Source organism: Arachis ipaensis, chromosome B09, assembly GCF_000816755.2.
Source record: "Arachis ipaensis cultivar K30076 chromosome B09, Araip1.1, whole genome shotgun sequence".
Lineage (NCBI taxonomy): Eukaryota > Viridiplantae > Streptophyta > Magnoliopsida > Fabales > Fabaceae > Arachis > Arachis ipaensis.
In genome coordinates, this window is record NC_029793.2 from 127,857,584 (window position 1) to 127,864,476 (window position 6,893).

The window sequence follows — 6,893 nt, forward strand, 5'->3', positions numbered from 1 at the left end:
TCTAACTTTCAATAAAGGTTATTTATTCAGATACTCATTTTTTAAGTTTTCGCATTTTTACCCGAAAAAAGGGTACGAACAAAATGGCTACCCCAGGGCCCGATCACCCCCGAAGCCAACACAACAGATATCCATATAAATAAAACAAGTGTTCAATTCGGCCACCAAAAGGCCCACAAAAAATAGTGCATAAAAACGGCCCGAGAAAAGCCACCAAAAGAGCAGTGTATATGTGCCGAACGAATGGCTTACAAACTTGCGAAATTATTTATCCACAAAATCAATATATCTATACACCGAACAAATGGCTTACAAACTTTGAAAATTTTTGCATAATAAAAAATAAACACAGAATTACCCCAAGTCTACAATCTCCCAATCTTTCACGGTCTGAAAGGCCCATGACCAACATATCAACATTGGGAGCCAATACTCGGACCTGAGCCTTCATAGCCTCTTCGGTAGCCGAAATAGCATTCTCAACATCATAGAGCAATCCCTCCTTGTCCTTCTTTAGCTAAGCAACCTCGGTCTTTAAAGACTCCACCTTAGCAAGTGTAGAAGTAGCCCCTGACTCAGCCTCAGCAGCCCGCCTGCGCTCCTGGGGCAGCTGAGAAAGGAGCAAGGTCACCTGCTCTAAAAGACAGAGGATTTTCGAATCAGCGTCCTCAGTACTTTTCACAGCCTTCAGCCGAGCTATCTCAGCAACCTCCAGTTGCTCCTTCAACTAACTGACCTCCGCCTGAGACTATCGGAGCTTGTCGTCAAGAAAAAGCACTAGGGACAACATCGGTTCTGCCTACTGAACAATGGCCGCCGAGCGAAGAAGGGCACGACACATAGACTTCGCCTGACCAGCGATGTCGCAATCGTGAAAGAAATCTTCAGTGCTGGCAGCAAGTAGGGGTGTAATCGGTTCGGTTTGGTTCGATTTTGGACCGAAAACCAACCGAACCGACCTGATCGGTTGTATGTTGATATCAACCATTCGGTTGACTGCTTTCTGGACAACCGAACCAAACCGAACCGAACCAAAAGCGGTTTGGTTCGGTCGATTTTTTTGGTTTTTTATACCTAATAAACAGAATTTAAAATATCATAAAATAAAGTTTAAAACCTTTAATAAACTAGAATAACAAGAGTATATCACATCCAAATCCAATACAAATTCAACTTAATTAAATATAAAACAAAGACAATTAAAAATGTCTAGCAAACCAACAAAAATAAACACACTTTAAACCGCAACAGTCACTTTAAAACAAATAAAAACCAAACAGCCAATCAACCACCATGCTTAATTTGAATGCTTAATCTGAATCCACACCAGACTCATCCTCATCTTCTCCGGTTGGTGCAATTTCTACAAAAATAAAACAAGAAAATCAATATAGATTATAAATATAATATAGATTATAGATTATAAACATAAACCATGAAAGGAACTACAAATTGCTTTCTTGCATACCTAATTCAAGAAAATCAATAAACTAGAATGCTTAAGGTTTTTAATTCATGAACAGCACCAAAAGTTTTGTTTCCAGCAACAAAACCACAACAGCTCATAAGCAGCTTATGAAAAATTAGCATTTTTAATTATATGCAGCCATATATATGCAGAACAAAACCACAGCAGCTCATAACAGTACAACTGGCTAGTTTATTTGCATCATTTAATACTCACCAACTGCCATATAATCAAGCAGAATTTAAATTCATTAACAGCTCTAACAGTCCACCAAAACAAGCATCATTGGATTTAAAAACAACATATTCAAACAAGTAGAAGGCAAGTTATTATTTCACAAGCAATGTATTCAATGAATATCTCTATTTCTCATCCAGGAAAAAAATTAAAATAAATAAATAAAGCGATGCATTATCCAGCCAATTCTATTTTATATATACATTGTTATGTACATGACATTATTATTACAGAAAATTACTCTACACAAATTACTCTAATGATTCAGCCATTGCACAAAATCTTCACATTAAAGGATCTTGGTTCCTTATCATAGTTTCTTGGAATTGAAGTTCATAGAACAGATTCTATGCAGTTTGTCCCAAACAAAATATATAATAGACCTTCTATCAAAATTGGGAATGAGTGAAGCTAGTCCAATGCCTATCTTAATAATTTCATCCCTAAAATTACTATCAACTTGATCAGAGAAGTTTAATAGTAACGAAAGTTAGCCAGTTCATGCATAGTCCACTTTTAGCCAGTTCATGCATAGTCCACTAAAGCTGAATTCTAAAGCTTGACAGCTGGTGAAGCAGAGATCACATGGGTTTAGAATCTACCTCAAAAATTAAACATCAAACTTCATATTATTTCACAAGCAATGTATTTCACAAGCATTATCCTGTGAGTTCTTGATGCAGCCAAAACAAACAGACTATCTAAAAACAGAATTTCTAAGAAACATAACCACAAAGGCACAAACAGAATTTCTAAAAATCATAACCACAAACAGAATTTGTAAAAACAATTGTTCAGGTTAAATCAAGCACAATATCACTAAACAAAATCTCTAAAAATAATTGTTCAGAATTTCTAACCTCCGAAGAAGACATTGTGGAGTTGCTTTTTGCAGGAGATGGGAGATGGCTTGGTGACGGGAGATGGCTTGGTGATAGGAGTGCTGCTCGGCGCTCGAGTTGGACTGTGACGGCCACTGGAGTCTTGCTTGGGGACTGGACTGCTGCTCGGTGACAGGACTGCTTCTCGGTGAATCGATTGCTCCTCGGCGACGGCGACCCAGCGACGGCGACCCTGTGACGGCAACCCTGCGACGACGATGACTGAAGAGAAGAAGAGAGGAAGAGAAGCTAGGGTTCTCCTTCAGGGTCTCCTTCTCTCGAGCATGGTGGAATCGAAGGTGGAAGTGTGGAACCGTGGAAGAGAAGAAGAGAGGAAGAATGCTAGGGTTCTGGATTTGGTTTTCGCGTAAAAGAGAGGAAGAAAGCTAGGGTTGTGTGTGAAGTTGCCCTTTTATACCTAGGTTAAAGGGCAACTTAGTAAAAGCACACCATTGAACCCTCAGTCTTCGGTTCGGTCCGGTTCGGTTCGGTTTCTGTCGAGTCAACCGAAAACCGAACCGAACCGATCGGTTTACTTCGAAAAAAACCAAAAAAAACTGATTTTTTCGGTTTTCTAATCAGTTGTTATAAAATTCGGTTCGGTTCTGCGGTAATTTTCGGTCCGGTTCGGTAACTTACACCCCTAGCGGCAAGTGTTGATCAATGAAGGCTGAAGCACCAAATCTTGGTCCATCACGGAAGCAACGGGCCCCTCCTCCTTTAGATTCTTTTCGCTACTCCCCTCAACAGGCCTCTTCTGCTTCCTACCAGCGTCAAAAACAGGAATCTCCATGACCTCAACCTCAGCACCGGCCACCTCTACCACAGCTCCCTCCTGAGAAACCATTTGCGAGTTTGGCTAAGTTATAGATTGAGGAGACAATGGTGAAGCCCCATCACCCACACTCCAATAGTAATGGAGGAAAGCAATCGTCAACCTGGTAAGAGTTGTCTGTCCACCAACCATCTCAACTGAAAAACACAACCAAAAGGAAAGTTTGATAAGTTATAATCTCAAAGGTCGTAAAGACGGGAAGTAAAAGCAAACCACACTAAAAAATCCACCAACGTAAGTACGACACGCTACTGAATCATCCATAACGTCCTGGGAGTCCAACGGCCTATCCCAAAAAATTTCCAGCAAAACATCGGCAATCCAATTTCTTTATTTTTGGGATACAGCCCCTCATAGGTAATCTTCGTCAAATAAGAAGAACTCGCGTCAACATTTCTGCAAGTGGCAAATTGGTGCTCACCTTCCAAAGTCAGCCAGAAAAGGTGGTGACCTCGAGCAGGGTAGATTTTAAAATACTCCTCTTTAATCCCATGGAAGGAATCTTCAAATAAACCGAACACTCGACAATTCGACTGAGCTTGGAAGGATATATAACCCTTCTTATACTTTTCCTCCTTAATCGGGATAATGCACAAAAAAAAAATACAAGAAAACTTCAACTCCGGCAGGAAGCTCCAATTATTCACAGACCAACTCAAAATTCCAGACCGTCGCCCAACTGTTTAGGTGCAGTTGTGACGCAGCACCGAAAATCAATTCAAAAGGGAGCCACACCCCCAATTTCGTGAACATGGGTTCGTAAACCCACATCCAGTCGGCAACCCATAGAGAGTTAGGGTTGATGTAGCAAACCCTTTCATCCTCCCCGGTAGGGGTGCACAGACCCGGCCCGACCCGAAGGCTCGTCCCGGTCTCGAACACTTTTGGGGCTAATTTGATTGTGGTTATACTTTAGTATTAATTGTGGTTATGCTTTAATTTTGAAGAATGGTTGGTTCTTGTTATATTTTTCTAAGTGAATTTTACCATGTTAAATAATGGTTGGAGTCTTGAAAAATTTGGATATTTTTACATGCTAGCTTACAAGAAGGTATCAACGTAATGTAATGTTAACGGCCCGGTTTTCACCCGGTTTTTACCCGGTATAATTGTGGCCCGAAAGTGTATTGGTTTCATCGGGTCTAGGGCCGGGTTCGGGTCTAATAAAAAGACCCGGTGTATATTTCGGGCCGGGTCTGGGTCACATCAAACCCGGCTTCACCCGGCCCATGTGCACCCCTACTCCCCGGTGAGCGCCAACTCACACTGCCGCTCTGCATCACCGCTTCCACACATCGTGAGCCGGGAAGGCATACCCAACACGTCGAAGGTCACCCAATAATAATCATTGGGAACGCTTCTGACCAGATAAACGAGAACCCTAGCACCTTCCGCTATCCACCGAGCCATATGTATAACCAAAGGGGGCACCATCATCAGCTCGCTCCCCCAGAAAAGGAAGAACACAAAATTCTACACTAAAATCTACCAAGCGCCTAGAAACAACCCAAAAAACAGCGGCACCCCCTATTGTTCCTACCACTACCATACAGAAATCACCCAACACACGAAAAAAACAGAAATAATACAATGTACGAAATACCAAGACAAATACAAGCACCAACCTGTTTTGAGCGAATGAACAAAAATGACAAAGAAGCACGATCGCAGGAGAAATGCAAGCCCAACAGCCACCCAGAAACGTAGCAGAGAGCGTTTTTGAACAAAGAAAAGTGAGAGACAATAGAGAATGAAGAAAACAGAGGAAAGCAGTTACAAGTGAAAGAAAATAGAGAATGAACAAAACAGAGGAAAGTAGTTACAAACAAAAAAGAAATAGAAACCCCCAACATTTCAAATAGAAATATGGAGGGACGTAGAACAAAAATGGAAAAACCAAACCTCTCTCCTCCCATTAAGCGATATTATGACACCTTCGGAACCGCAACTGCAGACCCCATCATCGAGAGATGCAAGGGACAAGTGACGGGATGGCCAAGCGTTCTGAACACCCACGAATTTCCGACCTTGGCCAAAAGCACGGAGTAGCACTCCACCTTCCCACACGAGGTCCATGACCTCCGATGCCACGACAAAATGAACTCAGTCAGCGGTGAAACTAAGCATGCCTACCCTCCCGCTCCGGGGACAACTGTTTCGGTTCCGGTCCCCGAGTCTCCTAAAACGGCCAAGTAACGACCCAGTTTTCCGGGTCGAGGGCCTCTCTGCGGCCCAAACTGGCCAAGAGATCGCAATTCTCTAGTTAACATTCAAATTCAAATATCTCCCTTATCTTAGCCAACAAGATAAGATAATATAACAACACAAACTATATAAAGGGAGCTAGGGGCTCCCTCAGGTACGTTACACATTCATAACCCTCACCTATGCCTCTTAGATCCCTTCTGACTTGAGCGTCGGAGTGTCTTTACAGGTACCACCCCTCGCTGTTCCAAAGGTCCATTCACGTCATCACCAAGACCGGCGAGTCCCCGATCCTTCCTTCAACCTGTACCAGCGAAGTCTTGTATACTATACATTAGAGAATATGTTAAAATATAATTATTTACATGTCTCTTTTTATCCGTTTAAATTTTTGGAAAAAGTGATTTTGTGATATAGTATTAATATTTCTATGATCAAGGTCTAGAGTTCGATTCTTACTGATCCTCAAAAGAAAAAAATATCATAAAACAAATAAAAAAGTTATGCAAAATTTACTCAAATCCAAATTAAAAGAAGCTTTTATGTAAAAAGAGCGTGTTAGAAATATTATTTATATGTCTCTTTTTATCAATTTAAACTTTTAAAAGAAGTGATTTCATATCAAAAGATAATTACGCAATGATTAGGCTGCTTCTTATCAATTTCAAAATTATTTTCTAAATTTCTCTTTAAAGATGGAAATTTTTTCAATGGATGTAATCTATATATGAAACTTTTATTTTTTCCCCATTTTTATCGAAATTAAACATGGAAAACCATGAAAATTATGTATAGATTATTATATGGGAATTCATGAAATCGTAGTCATTCGATCAAAATCCAATTCAAATTCCATGATTTGCAAACAACTAATAATAGTATGGAATTAAACCCCAGAAAGAACTTAACTCCAACAAAATGACTAAAAAGTAAATTAGAGCCAAATAAGTAGTTTGTTTTGTTATAGGAATTAGCTGAATTTCAAGTTAAAAATTAAAATGACAATACCCCCCCTCTCTTTATTGTTAAATGCTAACACATCCCTCAACGAAAAGAGAATTAGTCAAAATAAATATTTAATTTATTTTCGTGAACATTATATTCCAAATAGTGTAATTGAATTCAACTTAATTTTATTCCAAACATAAAATAATTAATTATAACACAATTAAATAAATACAATTGAACTCTACGTTTTTTTTTTTAATTCAGAACAACCTTAATTTTGGAAGAGACTCCTAGATATATTATAGAAAAAAAAGACTAT

General features: G+C 39.8%; 1 long non-coding RNA gene across 1 annotated transcript in view; it reads right to left on the reverse strand.

The window, feature by feature from the left end:
• The window catches only part of LOC110266206, a 15,538-nt gene continuing 14,990 nt past the window's right edge, over positions 6,346-6,893 (reverse strand). The window contains exon 3 of the long non-coding RNA XR_002353237.1: positions 6,346-6,359. This is a non-coding gene — a long non-coding RNA (uncharacterized LOC110266206). The remainder of the gene's footprint in view (positions 6,360-6,893) is intronic.